This window comes from Symphalangus syndactylus, chromosome 18 (assembly GCF_028878055.3).
Source record: "Symphalangus syndactylus isolate Jambi chromosome 18, NHGRI_mSymSyn1-v2.1_pri, whole genome shotgun sequence".
In the NCBI taxonomy this organism is placed as follows: Eukaryota; Metazoa; Chordata; class Mammalia; order Primates; family Hylobatidae; genus Symphalangus; species Symphalangus syndactylus.
In genome coordinates, this window is record NC_072440.2 from 46,996,201 (window position 1) to 47,015,577 (window position 19,377).

Genomic DNA, 19,377 nt, shown 5'->3' on the forward strand with positions numbered 1-19,377 from the left:
GCAACTAAAAGCTAGAGAAGACAAAAGTTGAAGAAGTTTAAGGAGGGTCAAAAATGGGGTGGGCAGACTCAAGGAGGTTGAAGGCCATCAGATCTCAGTATGTTGACCCATTAGTCAAGAAATTCCTTTTCTATTATGTATCTGAACTGATTCACTATTTAGTAAATACATTAAAAATCTTGTTCTCCCCTGTTTTTAGTTTTTATGTCATTTCTCAGTTCTGTCTTCAAATTTACACAAATCAGTCTCTAGAAAAATTGGATTATGTTGGGTCACAGTTCAATCCCATTGGACTTTACTTAAGTTCCTTTGTTTGTGTTCAATGCTCTCATACCCTGCCAAGGAACTCATTTCCTGTGTACATCTCGTTTCCCTGTCGGTAGTATCAGTTATGTCTTATGCCTCTCAGTATGTGCTTTTGAACACAAAGCACTGTCTGTGCTTTGAACAGTAACCAATAGATATTGATTAATTCGTAGACATTTAAAAATCATAATAAGTACTTTCCCAATGATATTTCTCCAAATTGCTTAGTTTTCAAAAATATATAGTAGTGTGTCTATATATACACAAACATATGTGTATGTATGTATGTGTACATATATATGTACAGCATATACTTACATATGCAAATACATATATGGCATTTTAGCAAATTGCAATGTATTTCATTAGAAAAAACAAAAAGAAATTGTAAAATATTGAAATAAAGTGGGGTTAACATATACTATGTTCAAGGTTACAATTACTGGGAAATTTACCTTTCTTCTGGAGGCTAATACATAATTTCAATTTTAATATTTTTATTTCCTCTAGGACTTACAAATTATTGGTGATAACCGTCACTAACAGTGATATTGTTACAATTAATTTTCACAAGTTACAAATTTTATGTTTACATATTTACATATTTATGGATATTTTATATGTCTAGTCAATACAAATGTAGAGACTGAGAGATAACTATTGTTGGAGAATTAATTTTAGAATCAGTGCTTATTTTCTGAACTTCAATAAACCCAAATACAAATGTCAAGCCAGTTATTTTCTTAACCAATTTTATTCTGACTGACAGAAAGACACGTCATTGAGTAAAGATTTAGAGAAGACAGAAGCTTGCCCAGAGTCGCAAACTAGTTATTGATATGAGACACTTGATGACAAATGTTTCAGCTCTAGACTTTATACTACATATTTTCTATTTTAAATGAGACTTGATTTGATCAAATCTCTTTAAGGGTTTGGAAGCATGAGTAGGAGCATGAACCTTATTGTGAACTGCACACGCTTCTTATGAGAATCTAATGCCTGATGATCTGTCACTATCTCCCATTATCCCCAGATGAAAACGTCTAGTTGCAGGAAAACAGGCTCACGGCTCCCACTGATTCTACATTATGGTGAGTTGTATAATTACTTCATTAGATATTATAATGTAATTATAATAGGAATAAAGTGCACAATGAATGTAATGTGTTTGAATCATCTTGAAGCCATTCCCCCTACCCCTGGTCTGTGGAAAAAATGCCTTCCATGAAACCGGTCTCTGTGCCAAAACAGTTGGGAATGGCTGCACTGAAAGATTAGAGACTGAACTGATTAAGAATTTGGAAAGTGGATATCTATGAAATGAGGCAAGAGTAATTGAGATTATTAACCAATAATCTCAAAAAGAAAAACATATACTTAAAATCAAAGTATTCTTCTTGGAGTTAATCTAATACACTGAATAAAGTAACTTAGAGTAAGTAAGGTTCTGGAGTTACACTGCTTGGACTCAAGTCCTGGAACCATAATATAGTAGCTGTGTGATTTGGGAAATGTCATCAAGTTTATCTAAGCCTCAGTTTTCTCAAATGTAAAGTGGAAATGAAAATACTGTACTAATTCTGGTCTGAGGATTGCTGTGGGGATTAAATGAAGCGAGCCTCTGAGCATTTAGCACAATGCCTGGATTAAAGTAAGTGCTCGGTTAGTATGAATCATTCTTCTCTGTAAATAGAAGAATTGGTATTAAACAGACCATGGAAACCGGGCAGGCTCTGCGTGTGGTAGACCCTGTAGGAAGTGGTGAAATTTGATGGCCATCAGAAGAGGAACTTTAATGTCTGCCCAAAAATATCTCCATCAACTCCTATTATTATTTCTGGAATCCTCGCTTTAAAAATATTTACCTTGGATTAGGGAATTATCTTGAAGATAGTTCTATAAAATGGGTATGCATGAAGACAGCAGAACCCATTATAACGTTCACATGGATTTGCTTTTCAAATTGGCTGGCCATCAGAGTTTTTTTTTTTTTTTTTTTTTTTTAATTTTTTTACAAGACAAGAACATTCCACTAAGAGGTTGGCAATAGAAGAGGGTTTAGAACTCCGTGTCTAATGTATGCCAGGGTTCTCTTGCAGTAAGATTATAGGTTCTCAAAGCCACAGGATAAATAAGGTACTCCCACCTGGGTAGTGGGGGTGGTGCTGATTTTACTCATAAGTAAATAATTTAAAAATTGTTGTTTGCTTAAATAACAGATTTTTATAAGAAATATTTTTAAATCATGTTTTCTTTTTAAAAGTCAAATATGAGATTTTAAATACATTTTAAGATAGCATCAAAGTATGGTTTTACCCCAACCCCATCCCCTCCACTCTCAGGTGTTAGGGGTAGGTGGAAGTGTATAGAACTGCTTCCGTTTTTACAAAGATTTTATGAAGATTTGGATTTTTAAGTTTTACTATGTAAGCACTTAGGGGAATATACCCCAAAACAGTGGGGCTAAGTCATATGGAAAACTTAGTCTAGTTGAATAATTTTTAATTTTCTGGCATTATTGGGCTCCAGGGCTGTGTTCTGCAGAGGCAAAAATGGATAGAACAGTTGTTATTCCACGGCGAACCTGCTGTTCATTAATTTCTTTCACTTGTAACTAGGAACAGAAAATAAGTAGTTTTGTCCTCAATTGTAACATTGGCATATTTCATTTTAAGCCTATTAAATTAAGCAGTCTAGTGAAATTATCCTAATAGTTGTTGTTGATATACCTTGAGAACCTATGATTGCTTCCTCTCTGACCAAAATAAGGTCACAGTGATATGGAACTTAAACTTCACCATGAGCCAACCATTTGTTTTTTGTTATTACGTAATATTCCTGTGTGTTTTTTCACTTAAAATATAAAATAGGTGTTTCTCCCTCCCTATTTCCTGAACAAGCCTGTGCCAGAAACCTTGTCCAAAGACATTTGGGCAACTGGTACTTAAAAAAAAAAAAAATAACTTGACTTCAGAATCCTGGTGAGGAACAGTTCTCAACACTATAGGAAACTTCCTTGGACTTACTGGCAGACTTCAACATGAGTGACACACCAGGGCTGCAGCAGGGGAGGGTGGACCAGGGTGGTGCCCTGGCAGGAATGTTCAATTCGTGGCATTCTATGACTCAGAATAACAACCACTGATGAGCAGTAACATTTTAGCTGCATTGCTGGGTCCCTTAATTTGAAATATGACTTAATTATATTTAAGCTGTTATGCAATTCTAGGATCATTTGAACAGGTTGATTTAATTATTTTCTTTTAACCAATTTGTAAAAAGTTAAATAAAGTAAGTGGGCTCTAAAATTGCAGAATTACAACAAAAAATGATTAATTCGTATTTCAAACCAAGAAGACTGGCATTTCTTGTGGTAGGACTGGGTCACTGAACACGTGTGGGGAAATACCATTTGTCTTTAATACAAAATAAATGCATCAAGGGAAGGGAGTCTATTATTTGGCTCTGAAATAATAACACTTACATAGCTTGTTTTACAATAATGTGCCCGTTTTTTATCTTCTCTCCTAGATCATAATCTATACAATGATAGTCAATTGCTAATGTTTGTTCTCTGCAGCATCTGTGCTCATGTAATGCACTGAAACACTTATGAAGTTACTTCTATGCAGGGGGAAGTCTCTTAGATCCTGGGAAATCAGATATGTTGAAGTGCTAGGCCCTAACCTCAAGAATATTCACAGGCTATGTAGAGACAACATACATAGAATGATCTAATTGCATCTGATCCCTATAATAGAGAATAAATACAGTCAAGGCTTTCAAATAGATGATGGCACTGAAATTTAACCTTGCAGGGAGTGGGCAGGGGATTTTATAGGTGGAGAAAAAGGTAATGGGCATTCCTTGCAGAGGTAACATGAAAATAGATGAAGTTACTGGAATAGAAGTTAACAAAAGTGAGTGAAGCTGAGACCAGATTGGAAAGGATCTTAGAAAGATACCAGGGAATTTGGGCTTCTTATAAGCATAGAATATTTTCACAGTTCTTACTGACATATACAAACATGTTTTTTATTCTGTTTTTTTCTCTCTTAATTGTTTTCTGAAGTGGCTTGATTTTTATCTTATTTTTGTAGTAGAAGGGATGAAATATATCACATGCAAGAAGTATACTGTGAAACTTTTATACAATGAAATTTAATGTAATGCCTTCTGTAAATAAATGTATTATTATTTATTGTAAATAAATAAAATTGTATGCATTACCAGAATAAAGCTGTAAAAGTGGACATTTGTCTCTGCTGAGAAAGCATAGGCTTGAAGAATAATCCTTGGTGATTCTTTTAAAACTAGAAGAAGATAAAAATGAAGCAACTTATAATGTACCCAAAATTGCTTTAAACACTTTAGTTGAACAACATATAATAGGTATTTAAACATTAGTAAATTTATGCCACCAATATTGGCCATTTTAAGTTTTTTAGGGGAAGGCAAAGTAAATTACTGGGATGGAGGGGCCATTAAATCATTTTCATCCAGGTCTTTGTTTTGTGGGGTAGGGACTGCTTTTAAAGGCTCTGCATGGTTGAAGGAGAACTCGGGACTCTTTATGAAAAATAGCCATGACTAGTTGATTGCTCCCCAGAAAAGAAAAGTGTAGGCAGCCAAGGGGATAGGGGCAGACTGGGAGTTAAAAACCAGTGAAGACACCAGGGTAAAGCAAGAATGAAGAGTCAAATGTGAGTTGAAGATGAAGCACTGTAGAGCAAGGTTTGGACCAGAAGGTTTGGAAAGTTCAAAATTAAGGCTGTGAATATTAGGATCTGCTCAGGTCTTTGTTTTTGTTTTTTTTCCTCCAATGTGGGCCCAGATATGCCACAGAGCAACAAGGGCAAGAGTTTTAAGACTCTACCGTGAAATTAGGGCTAAATATATCTGAGCTATAAAAAGTAATAGGATAGGTAATTGTAATATTAGCAAGGCTAATAGTAAAATGAGAATAATATTAATTAAACAATTACATGATTATACAGAAGGGAAATATCTTAAGGTCAGAAAAAGAAGAGGTATAAAAAAGGCAACTTTTTTAAGACTACATTTTTCTCTCAAGCTCCTAATATTAAGAGATAATTTAGTGTTCCCCCTCCTCTTTTTTTTCTGGAATTGATTAAAAACAAAATTAATTCCTGCTGAGAAGAAAAGAAAAATGGAGGATTACATGGCCAAAGAGTGAGTTTTCTTTTCTCCAGGAGCTACAGAATGTTACTGAACACTTTGGGATGAAAAAGAGTCTCATAAGGGATAGGAGAATGAAGAGAAATTGGTGGATCCTGTAATGGGGGATCTGGACTGAGAGTGACTGCAGAGAAGGCTGGAAAGAGCATCCAAACATGGCCCAAACCATACTTAAAGCGGCAGCATCATTTGGTAGCACCTGGTAGCTGTTCAGGTGCGCATTCAGTGCCTTCTTGCTACTCATGGGCCTATCAGTTGCTATTTGAAAAAGAAAAATATATCGTTTATTTTAAGACCCAGTAACCTAAAGTCCACCATCAGCCATGGCCAGCTGTTGTGTTGACCTGGCTATTGCCTGAGTCAATCCACATCTGACCATCCCTGAAGATAACATAACTCTCAACAGTGTACAGCACTTAAAACACCTTAAAAGTGGGCCCTAGACACCTGGCAAAGTGGTGGTGATGAAAAGAGGAAAGTAACTACTCCCTCCCAACCCACCTATGTTTGAAGGAGACTGACTGGAGTCTTCATTTGACTTGGGACACAATGAAAGCATCTGTTATACATTTATAAAAAAATACATTGGATTGGCAGGGCGCCGTGGCCCATGCCTGTAATCCCAGCACTTTGGGAGGCTGAGGCAGGTGGATCACGAGGCCAGGAGACTGAGACCATCCTGACTAACACGGTGAAACCCTGTCTGTACTAGAAATACAAAAAATTAGCCAGGCATGGTGGCGGGCACCTGTAGTCCCAGCTACCTGGGAGGCTGAGGCAGGAGAATGGTGTGAACCCGAGAGGCAGAGCTTGCAGTGAGCCTAGATGGTGCCACTGCACTCCAGCCTGGGAGACAGAGCAAGACTCAGTCTCAAAAAAAAAAAAAAAATTGGATTTAATTAGTCTAGGAATGATTATTAGTGCTTAGCAAAGTTAGGCATTAAAGTGCTTAGAAAAAAGGCCTGGAAAGTTACAAACAATGTGTACCTGGCATCTGACTACATCATAACTGGATATTTATATTAATGTTTTACAAGATCGTATAATTTATTTTTACTATGACCCACACCTCTCATAAAAAGAAACCCAGGTCCAGGTGTGGTGTCTCACCCTGTAATCCAAGCACTTTGGGAGGTTGAGGCTGGAGGATTGTTTGAACCAGGAATTTGATACCAGCCTAGGCAACATAGAGAGACCTCATCTCTACAAATTTTTTTTTAAAAACTAGCCAGATGTGGTGGCATACACCTGTAGTCTTAGCTACTCAGGAGGCTGAGACCAGAGGATTGCTTGAACCCAGGGGTTAGAAGTTACAGTAAGGTATGATTGCACCACTGCCCTCTAGCCTGGGTGATAGAGTGAGTCCCCATTGCTAAAAAACAAAAACAAAAACAAAGCAAAACAAAAAACTCAAATAGTATAAAATGTTTAAATATAAATTCAGTCTAACTAGAGTAGCAATATTTAGATTTTCCTTATTATATCCACAATACTTAGTTTTGAGATTGTTTTGTAGTTTATATTACCAGGAGTTAGGGGAAAGGAATTAGAATTTTCTACTTTGTGTTAATCAAAGTCAAGTCTTATGAATAAAAATGATACTTTAATTTCACTAAAATATTTTAATGAAAAACTTATCTTGTATGGACTACAATAGTGGGCATATTTGTGCAATATTACAACAAACAAGAGGGTAGAACTATTTCTGGAATTGTGGAGGAATAACCTCCAAAATTTTTTTCCTCTGTAAAAGCAATGAGAGTATTGGCAAAAATGGTCAAAATCAACTTTTTCAGAACTCTGTAATTAAAGACTTGCAGGAATTAACAAAGAAATCCAGCAAAACAGCGGAATCTTGAAAAACAGAAAACTCTGTGACATTTTAATTTGTTGTATTTCCATTTTCCCTCACTTCCTAGCTCTGTGGTAGCTCTGAAGGTGAATGGCCTTGGAACCATGAAAATCAGCAGTCTAGCAGCCACTGGAGGTGATAGAACAGTAAGTAGTCTGTCTAGCAGCCATTGGAGGTGACAAAGCAGCCATCTTTGGAGTTCCTGTAAAACCCCATCCTGAGAAAATTATTGCTATTTGACCTGTAGGGCAGGCAATTTCTTGAAAAGCTCCATTCTCAAGATTTGTCTTTATTTGGACTGTCTTAGAGCTAGCTCTATAAAAGCAGCTATATTTCAAGTCAAAAAAAAAAAAAAAATCCATGGCAACTGTTTAACCCCACAGCAATCTAAGGCAGCAATACTAGTCAAGGTTGGTGACCAAGTAATCTGAAAGATGTCCATAGGGAACTTTAGAAAGGTTCTACATGTTCCAGAAGTCTAGAAGAACATGTACAAGTGTGGGTCTGTGCATACGGCCTGGAAAGACCTGAGATCCCAATCTCTCACCTCTGGCTGACCTTTGTGCCATCAGGAAGCGATAGCTAAGGTAGAGTTGTGAAATGCCCACTGGCACATTGAAGATGCACTTGCAACACACAGAGAGAGCCCTTCAGCAAAGGCTAGGAGACTGATTGTTTCTTTAAGATATTAAAGAAAATCTCTATTTAATTATTAATTAACCATTAAGCTAATGAAGGAGAGACTTCAGTAGCCACAAAAAGACTTTATAGAATTCGTCCAGGAAAGTCACTAAATAAACACAAATCATCATTATCATCATCAGCAGCAGCAACAGCAACAAGAACAGCAGACAACAATAAAAATAAACTCTAGGGTGAAGAATCTGATTTAGAGTTTCCATATTATAATATTTTAAATTTCCAGTTCAACCAAAAAAATACTGCAAAGAAATAGGAAAGTATAACCTAAACACAGTGGGGGAAAAACAGCAATAGAAACCATTTGTTAGGAATCCCAAATGTTGGATTTGTTAGAAAAAACTTTGTGAACTACCGCACCTGGCCCACAATTTTCTAATATGTGTTAATGCTATGTGACAAAATGCCCTGATTCCTACTGCCAAAGGTTCAACTTAATGTATATACCCCAAAACCCATGCATTTTTGCTCTTTTTTGTTTTTTTGATGGTTGTTGAAGTAAAACAGCCTATCCTCTTCAAGCCCACCTATGTTGTTCCTTAGGCATTCTATCTTTGCTCAAATTGTTGAAGGATGGTGGTTTGTTTCATGGTTTTTGTATTTAAGACTAATGAACATTCTAACATGATAAAGGCAATTATTATTGTGTAGCCATGGTTTTCTGAAAAAGATATTTTAGAAATTGTATTTCATATCTTAAATAAAATTTGTTTCTAAATTTCAAAGCTGAGAAAGTCCCCAATCAAGTCAGCAAATTAAAAGTCGGTTTGGTTGTTTCCTAACATTTAAAACACGCACATGACTGTTAGTGTATACATACACACACACACATACCCTTCAGCACATAATCCCCACAATATGGCAATGGTCTATGCAGAAACACAAGATGAGGTTATTTTAAAATGTTCACCTATTTAGAATGAATCTTTGCAATATTTCTCTCTTTTTCTTCCTTTAGTGACTTTATATTACTGGTTCATAGGCTTCTAAGTAATATTATCTTTCACCATTGTTTGAAAAGATTTAGTCTCTTTCCAAATTTAAGAAGTTACCAAGTTCATAAGAAGTTATGAAGTTCATAAAGTCTCACAGAAAAAATAAGTATTATGTGCATGACATTTTATAATTAATTTAAAATTTGTTCCACTTATAGTTATATTTGAATTCAGCATTCCCATTAGGAAGGCTAGGTAGATAGCCTAGTTTTAAGAAATTCAGAGCAACATAATAAATAGAATTGCTATGACTGAAACCCAAATCTGGAAATTTTTTGTATATATATTTTTTAAATTCTGTGTACCCACAATCTAGGAACATTTTAAAGATCATTTTTTAGATAATTTACACTACGCTGATATTTTAATTCTTGTCTGTTTGTAGTAAATATACACAAAATATCAAAATAAATCTCTAGGACACATCTGTTTCCTGTTCATTGTGCACATCATGTTATAAGCTTTTGGAATGAAAATCGACATTTGAAAACCTCAAGAAATGACAGTAGCAGCAGCGATGATGTTTTTCAGCTCTCACTGCTAATGTGGGAACTGATTATTTATTTCAAAAGCTTTTATAAAATAACCTTGAACATATTCAGCTAGGAAATAAACCTTGAAATTATATGGTTACCAATAACAGTAAATTAGAGTTTCAACAAATAACTCAGTGATTTTCTTAAAAATGCTAAACATTTCATTTCTTAAATACTCGCCCAGATTGTTTTTTTAATTTTAAGATGCTGTCAAAAATTTATACGCATGTGTGTGCAACATATATACATATATTATTCTTTCTTTTAGGTAGCGCAGTTGGTTAAAGGACCAGAACGCATTCCTAAATAGGTGTACATTTTAAAATAATCTTATATTATGAGCAGGTTGCCAACTTTTGATTGGGAATAGTTTGTTGAAGTTTGCCTTTTGATCTTAACTAGCTAAATTAAGATAGCTTAAATTAAGAAATTAGGAAATCTAAATTAATTTAGATTTTTTAACACCTTAAAAGATCTACTTTAAGGACAATTGAAAATTAGAATTCTTTAGATGAGAAAACATGCCTAACATTACCTTATTTGAAATGGAATCTATTAATATTTAAACACATATCAGACATCAAGGACTAAAAAAATTATACTAAGGCAAATATGAAATTATCTCTGTTTCCCTTCCTCTCTCTTCCTTCCCTTTCTCACTTCCTTCAAGGGAAAGTTTCTGCGGCCTTTGGCTCTATTTGTAGAACTCAAAGTTCCCTCGCTAGTAATGAAGTCTCTCTGGTCACACACATAAACATTTGCATGTAAATATATATGTATGCATGCATGTATATATGTATTTACCTCCCACTCTGTCAGCCATGTCCCAGCAGGTATTAAAAGTTACAGCAGCAGGAGTTTGAGTAACATGAAATAAAGGAGATGTTTACTGAGGTGTAGACAGACAAGAGGAAACCAGCAAACCATCTTGAGTCACCAACTCTTTGCACCCCCAGACCTCAAGGTGCAAAGGAAGGAGCTAGCATTACCAGTGAGAATTAGAGTCTTCAAAGGGAGTGGGTGTCCAGTAGAAGCTGTCCTTGTGGAAGGGGCCAGCCAGTGGTTTGAGATGGGGGGAGGGTAAATTTGTGTATAGGGTTAGAGGGAGCTAGGGAGGGCATAAGAAATGTTTGACATCTTCTTTTTCTGCCCTCCAATATCCTGCCAGTGGCTCCCACTGGCCTAAGCTTCCAGGGGGCAAGGGGATCCCATCTATATGGATCAGTCCTCCTGCAACAAAGAGCTGGGTGGAAAAGGGTCCAGAATGGACCTAGGGGGCAGTGGCAGCAAGTGGAAAATAACCAACCCCCGTTTCCAGTGCTTCATTTTCTCAGTTTGGCTGCCTACTGGCCAGGCAAACTAATCTCTCACAGCTCTGACTGTGTGCTTACGTAAGTGACCATTCCTTTATCTGGGGCTACAACATGAAAGCAGGCAAGGTCACCCTCTGTCCCGGCTTTCAAGCCCTAGACCTCATATTATGGGTACTGGTGCTTGGGGGTGTTTTCCAACACTTCCCTCTAAAGTTAGGCTTCCCACTTCCCAGAGTTAATTGACCAGGATGAGTCAAAGTCAGGACAGTAATCATCTTGAAGGAGAGATCCTGGGGGTTCTTATACAGAACTATGTATCGATTCACTTTCATGGAGACCAGTTATTCTCCCAGAATGACCCTTAACTCAGGTTATTTCCAGTTCTCTCCAGTAAATTCGATGAGATAAGGACTTTGGTTATCATATTGGTTCATACCTCACAGCTAGTAGAAATTCCCAGAGGTGCTAAGGTACTCTGTGCTCAAAACATCAGTGTATGTATTCCAGTGTGACAAGAATTCACCAGGCTAGAAAGGCCCTTGTCCAAAACTCCAAAATATTATGTTTCTATAAAATGAAAAACTTTTTATATCAAACTCATTATTCGATCTTGATTAACACTAGAGGTTCGGAGCATATACACTCTTCAATGTATGTATATGAAATAAACTTTTTTGTATTACTTTTGTGTATTGCTGTTTCTCATTTTAAGAAAGAAACTGTTTTGCTTCAAGATGATGGAATAGTCCTTAAAAATATGATCCGTTTGGTATCATGTAAACATGGGCTAACATGAAGATAATTTCATATTACTAAACATTGTTAAAGAATCTGATTTTGCCCATGCTTTGAAGGTTATTAGACTCACCTCTCTAAGAGATCAGGGAAAAACTATAGCTAACACATGGAAATTAGCTGCTACTTTCCACTGAATGACACCGTTGATCCAATGTACTGCTGTTAAGCAGAATTAAATTCTTCCAAAATGTGGAGAAAATTTTGACCAAAAAATTTGTGATTGCTATTACTACAGTATGCCCTTCTGTAGTTTTTCTCTTAGTCAAAAATACAGTGATTTTTGTTTTTGTTTGTTATTGTTTTTAAGATGGAGTCTCGCTCTGTCACCCAGGCTGGAGTGCAGTAGCGTGGCCTCGGCTCAGTGCAACCTCTGCCTCCTGAGTTCAAGCAATTCTCTTGCCTCAGTCTCCTGAGTAGCTGGGACTATAGGAGCCCACCACCATGTCTGGCTAATTTTTGTATTTTTAGTAGAGACGGGGTTTTGCCATGTTGGCCAGGCTGGATGATAAAATTAAAGAAGAAAAGAATTCAATAAGAGTATGCTTAAAACATTCAAAACTTACAAAGGAGAGGAAATAAGCACATAAGAATGTTCTGCTTTAGAATGAGTGAATGAGCAGCCCTTGAGATTTTACTGCTTGATGGCTCAGGGTACTCAAAATTATCTTGTTTGTTAAAATGTATATAGAGAAAGATCATGAAATATCAGCTGAAATCTTGTCTTTAAATTCAGATTTTAACTGGATTGTTTATCAACCCAGTGATAAACAATGAGGTCTCCTTTTAATTGTTGTGGTAGAGACAGGGGTGGGGGCATGGAGACGAAGGGCAGGAAATGTTAAGGAAGGGCTGGTTGCCTAGCCAGACAAGTCGAAGGAGGTAGCTGGAGATCAGCGCAACCTAAAGGCATCACAACCTGCTGTGAGGGCACAAAGGAAGGGACAATGAATATTTTTTTCTGAGTAGCTGAACGAGAGGATTATGAAATGTTCCCATGCAGGAACAGGACTCTGAAACCCGGAATTTTGTTTCAGTTGTGAAAACTCTGGGGTCAAGGGGAACACAAATAAATCAGTGCTTTTATGTCACTTGAGAGAGGCTGATAAAAAGCTGAACTACCGAAACAGGGACACAGAGCAGGGAAGAGGGGTGGCACAGAGGTAATCTGGTGCAGAGAGAGTCTGAAGTGAAAGAAGTTTGTTTAAATGCAGTTTGAAATTGTAATTTAAAACTTCATATATTCATATAATCAATAAACCTTTAAATTTGCTTATCACTAGGATCTACCACTTGTTATTCAGGAACCTGCATGCAGTCTTTAGAACAGTGGAGAGAATCAGGTAAGCTTGTGCTTTAATTTTTTATCTAATTCACTAAACTAATAAATACTTACAGAGTACCTACTGTATGCAAAGCATTATAAGACCGCCATAAGATATCACTTAATATCAATTTTTCCTTTAATTTAATAAGATTTTTTTCATGCTAGTATGTGTCTGTTTTAGATATTTTGTTATATATGCAAAAAGGAAACAATTGTCAAGGTGTTTTATAAAGATAACTTTCCTAGAAAAAAAGCCATGACCTGCTGAAAAAGTTTTGGACTCCCACACTATGACATAAAAACTCAGCCTTGTAAACAAGGATTTCTGGGAGTTTGATATACAAGGTCCTCCACCCATTTTCCTGTCACACAGGATGTAATGGCTTTTGTTATAATGTAGTGTGACACTAAATAACTGATCACTGAGTGTGTTACTTATTATTTCAATCACTCAAAAGAGCTACATTTACAAGAAATCAAATGACCTTTAATAGATAGAATGTACTGATGTCAAATTTTTAAAAACCAGGATTATGTTATGAAACTTTTCAGGCATAGAGATTAAAGTTTCATATATGCCAAGAAAAGCTTTGTTCTAAAAAACCCACATTTATAATTTAGGTTCATATCTAATAATTTTCTATAAGTCAGAATTAAGATCTAAGATCCTGCCTTGCTTAATCCATGTCTTCTAATATGACTTCTGCTAGAATGAACTGTCATTTAACAGAACTTTTTTTTGCTGTGTTGACCACCTACTGGGAGTATTTTAACCCAGTAGCTTACTCAAATCACATTATATTGTCATTTTATTGAGCTTTAGTTTTGGAACCAAGATTTTACATGCTGTTGATGAATATATCTATTACAGTCTGTGTTATAATTGAGTTCTGGTTTTTGGACCATCAGTTAATAAGAGAGATTAATTAATCACATTTGTTCTCCTGTTGCCATTGATTAAGTCCACAAGAGTATGGCAGGACTGGGTAGAGATGAAGATTGTTTATCTAATGTGCAATATTTGTTTAACACTATTCTGCTAGTTAAGTGACTGCTGCTCTTGGAGAAGAGGATTTGTACACATAGTTATTCATTTAGTCTTCAGAATTTATTGGGCATCTACTATACCTGAAGCCATTCTTGAGTATTAAATAAGATCAACAAGTCCCTGCCCTCATGAAGTTAATTTTTGTTGTTGTTAAGAGAAGATAAACAATAAATAAATAAATAAATACATTAATGAGAAAACATGTCACATAGAAATAATGTTACACAAATAATTACGATAGAAGAGTGGCTACTTTCATTTGCATAGTCAGAGAAGACATGTCTAAAAATAACACTTAATGTGCCTTTTGAATGACAAGAAGTCAGCCTTGTGAAGATCACATAAGGATCATCTAAGTTTATCTGAAAAACAAAAACAAAAGTAAACCTAAACAAAATTGTTTAATGTCCCAAATTTCCCTTTACCCCTCCTTAATGAATGCATACACCTTTGCTCAAGAAGACTGGTGAATATGTATAGATTTTGAGCAAAAGTATTATTAGAAAAATAACTCCAGGAGCAAGTTGCACTGAAGGTGAGTTATTTGTCGAGGCAAATATAAAGTAAAAATGAATCATGGCATGAATATGTGGAGGTTGTAAGAAGAAGAAGAACTTGAAAAAAACAGCGATTCCCTTTTATTTCTCATCTTTCTCTCTTCCAGACCTGAAGATGCAAAGTATTAGCAAGTGCAGGGCTTCAACAAATAGCACGTGCTATTTATGTAGGGAGAGGAGGAAACTGTTAGGAGATTCAGGTCACTTTCACCCACAGTTAGTGTTATCATTTTATTTAGAATCTGGAATTGTATTCTATCTTGTGAAAAGTAACTTTAAAGAATTAAATTGAGTATGTATATCTTAGAGTTAAACATTCTTTAATCAACAAGAATAGGTGAGTAACAATCCAACTGTATGCTTCCTGACTCTCCCTTCACAGTGACAATGGATTTCTCTTTTCTTTTCATGAGTGAACTAGTATGAAAATATCAGTTCCTCTTTCACACTGTGGTTTCTCTATCTTTCGCAGAAGTCTGAATGTGGAGCCTCCAGTGGGCCGTGGCTTGTTAGGGTACATTCTCCTTCTCAGAGCCACTTATCAATAGCTCTTTACAACTGGAGAAAAAAACTCACAGCAATAAATTTGCTTCTAACTGGAATGCTTAAAACTTAACTAGGAAAATCCATGAACCAACTGTTTTCCAATTCTAGTTTGTGGTACATAATCTGAAATTACAAAAAAAAAAAAAAAAAGAAACAACAGCAACAAAAAAAACAGGTGAATTTGGCTCATGTTCAGAGTCAGCTCTGTACCAGCGCTATTCTGTACAATCCAGAACACTTGTTCCAAGTGTCCAAGCAGAAAAACCATGCCTGGCCTTGAGAAATGGAGTGGAGAATCCATTAGTATTTCGAAAACCTGTGGGTTTAATTTTAAATGTCTGTTTATGAGGATTACCTGGAATCTAGCCTTCCCCAGAAGAAAGGGGAAGAATAAAGGCATTTCCTTTTTTTAAGCAGAAAAAACCCAAATCTTGCAAAACTCCATTTTAAAACACTATGCTCCATTTGGTGTAAGGGGTATTAAAGCATCTTTGTGAAGATTTAATGCATCACATTTTATTGTTCAAATTACCAATATTTTGCTAAGAAAGTGTTTAATAGCCTTTATTGTTCCTTTTGAGACAAAATAAATCCATGCTTTAAAAAATGCAAAAATTAGTAAATAAATATGAAAATAATGTATAGTCTTGCCATTAAGTGATAACCTCTATTAGTAACATTTATAGCCTTTAGAACTTTTTCTATGCAAAAGCCAGGTACCGTGGCTCATGCCTGTAATCCTAGCTACTTAGGAGGCTGAGGGAGGAGGACCGCTTGGGCACAACAGATCGAGGTTGCAGTGAGTTATGATCATGTCACTGGGTGACAAGAGTGAGATCCCATCTCTAAAATAAAAAAAAGTGAATGTTCTATACATATATGTGTAGTTATAAAAATGTAACCATATTACGTGCATTATGTTCTTGTAGTCTGTTTTTTATTATGTAATTTCACTATGTAATCTGTTTTTAATTATGAACATATGTTCATGCCATTGAATATACATGGACACCATCATTTTTAATTACAACATTTCATTACATACATTTACCATGTTATTTTCTGTTGGCCACTTAAGTCATTTCAAATTTTTCTTATCATAAACAATGTTTTAATTGACATACTCATGTACCTAATCGGGTGAACAGAGTGCAACAAAAGCACATGTGATGGACACTTAGCCCAGTATAAGGAAGTCAGCAAAAGGTTCTCAGAAGCGGAAACCTCCAAGATGAGACCTCAAAGCTGAGATCTGAGAAGCCCATCTGTAAATGATGAAGAGAAGTAAGCCGAACACCCTTTCTGAACCTAAGCTGAACACCCTTTCTGAACCTAAGCTGAACACTCTGTTTATTCTTAATCTTTCTTTAATTAATAATTTAGTACAATATTTAGTTTCATGTTCTCACTGACCCTCAGAATTCAGAAATTTTTACTCTTTTCTCTCTTTTTCTCCCTCTCTGTCATATTAATAACAATGTAGTTGTTTGCATAGGAACAATAAAACTTGTTCTTCTATTTTTCTGGTTATCATTGAATGAACTGATTGTGCAACCAAATTATTTGAATCTTTTGGAGTGCCGTATTTAGGAATAGTCTCCTTTAGTCAGATATAAAAACTGCATCAATAAAAAATAAAGCTTGTGCTTAGGTAGACATACAGGATCAATGACTACAAAGCCATGTGAAGAAACTGGTCAGATATCTGTTTCATGGCTTATAAAGGTCAATCTTACAGTTAATAAATTAGTTCACTTCCTCATAGCCCAGAAACCCTGCCTATTTGGCGGGATCTTTTATTTATTTATTTGTTTATTAATCAATTAATTAATTAATTTATTTTTTGAGATGGATTCTTGCTCTGTCGCCCAGGCTGGAGTGCAGTGGCACCATCTCGCCTCACTGCAAGCTCCACCTCCTGGGTTCACGCCATTCTCCTGCCTCAGCCTCCCGAGTAGCTGGGACTACAGGTGCCCGCCACCACACCCGGCTAATTTTTTGTATTTTTAGTAGAGTCAGGGTTTCACCGTGTTAGCCAGGATGGTCTCCATCTCCTGACTTCGTGATCTGCCCGCCTTGGCCTCCCAAAGTGCTGGGATTACAGGCGTGAGCCACCGCACTAGGCCGGGGATCTTAAAAAAAGAAAAGTTGACCAACATTTTTCCCATATGTACTCATTAGAATCTTAACCATACCATCTTCTCTATAGAACCTCAAAAGGTGATCATGGATTGATCATGAATCATGGATTAATGTGCTTTGAGTTTGGCCCAGTAGTTAGGAAAACCCAGGAACTGCAAAGACCAGAAGAGAAAATAGTAAAGAAACATGAAAGATGAGATTCAAACATCATGATTTAAGTAAGAGACAGAAAAAAAAGTAAAGGCTAAGTCAGACCCACATGAAAGATAAATTTCCACATTATAACACAGCTGTGGAGGGGTCATGACATGAGCCAGTGAAAATTCAAAGTGAGGGATTAGGATTCCTAGATCACAAATAGTGATGTGCTGTGCTGGCTTTAAAATATTTCTGGCAGGGCGCGGTGGCTCATGCCTATAATTTCAGCACTTTGGGAGGCCAAGATGGGCGGATCACCTGAGGTCAGGAGTTCAAGACCAGCCTGGCCAACATGGTGAAACCCCCCTCTAGAAATATTAGCCAGGCGTGGTGGCGCATGACTGTAATCCCAGCTGCTTGAGAGGCTGAGGCAGGAGAATTGCTTGAAACTGGAAGGCGGAGGTTGCAGTGAGCCGAGGTCATGCCATTGCACTCCAGCCTGGTCGACAGAGCGAGATTCTGTCTAAAAAATAAATAAATAAATAAATAATAATAATAAATAAAATAATGTTTCTGCCAACAGTTCAGTCATTAATCAAATAGGAATGTGGGCAAAATTGTATTAATATTTGCTTATTTTAGGTTGTCTAGAATTTTATAAACGGGTTTTGTTTAGATCATAGGAAATTACTGGCATATGAGGCAATACTTTTGTCTGTTGCCTCTATTTTGGGTGGGGTAAGTGGGTGACATTGTATTGTGGCAAACAAACACTGCGGCATACAGGATATTGATGCACAAAAGCTCAGGGTAAATAAGAGGAGCTAGAGGTTGTAAAGAAATATTCTACAGCAGGTCAACTCTGCCCATCTGACTTCCAGTGCAGACAGTCTGACAATTTTAGCAATATTTTAAAGACCAAAATAATGAAGTAAGTGTTTGCCAGAAAGAAAGCAGAGAACTTGGCTCAAACTTTGAAAAATTAATTTTGCTTTTTTCAGATAGAGCACTGTGATGAAAGAGACTAAAGAAGCTTTCAACAGTTTATTCAGGTTCCAAGAGAATGTTGGTGTGCCTAGTGTCCAAATTCACCAGACGAGTTTTGCTGTGATTTTCCAAGCTAGGTTCATTTCATTACATGACAAAGGAAATGATCAACATTGTAAATAATTTTTCTGCCTGTGACCATATCTTACCAGTTTATGCAGGAATTTCAAGCAAAGTACGAAAAATTTGCTAATTTTTGTGCTATCAGGAAGATAGGAGGTGAAAGCATGTTGAAAGAATTTAAACTACAAATTGATAACAAGGAATTTTTGGAGTTCAGAAAATCTGCAAGAACCAACTTGTCAGACCCCTCAGGACCCATAGTATGATTCTTGTTTCTCACTGATGTGAGAAGAGAATGCCACAGATTAAACTTAAAGTTAAGGAACAAATAAGCTAGACAAGAATAGCTCTGCTTTCTTTAAGGAAGTGAAATATTCACATTCAAACTGAACTTGTGGATTGACTCAATGCACATTTGTTTCCTTTTTCTGATATTCTCTGAATTCAGTAGAGTTACAGATTGCCTAGATATACAGATATGTTCGTACAAAAAACGGCCCAGTTATAGAGGAAGTTCTCAAGTTACAAGAAATCTGAAACACACTTTAAGTTCTGGCAGAGGCTCTTGGAAAATAAAGCTCAAGTTTTTTTTTTTTTTTTTTTTTTTTTGTGATTACAGAAATGTGGTATATCTATAAGCCACAATATCCAAAGAAACTGATTAAACTGTGCTATGGTTTGAATGTGTTCCCCAAATTTTATGTGTTGGTAACTTAATTCCCCAAATCTTATGTTGATGGTATTTGGAGATGGGGTATTTGGGAGATAATTAGGAATAGATAATGTCATAGGGTGGGGCCCTCTCATGAGA

General features: G+C 36.2%; 1 long non-coding RNA gene across 2 annotated transcripts in view; it reads left to right on the top strand.

The window, feature by feature from the left end:
* Nucleotides 1–16,630, top strand: part of LOC129467849 (uncharacterized) — a 29,778-nt gene extending 13,148 nt beyond the window's left edge. The window contains exons 2-4 of one of the 2 annotated variants that reach the window (XR_010116912.1): nt 1,343–1,400; nt 7,428–7,506; nt 12,982–16,630. This is a non-coding gene — a long non-coding RNA (uncharacterized lncRNA). The remainder of the gene's footprint in view (nt 1–1,342; nt 1,401–7,427; nt 7,507–12,981) is intronic. The other variant, XR_008652494.2, reaches the window with a different exon arrangement.
* Nucleotides 16,631–19,377: the final 2,747 nt, after the last annotated feature.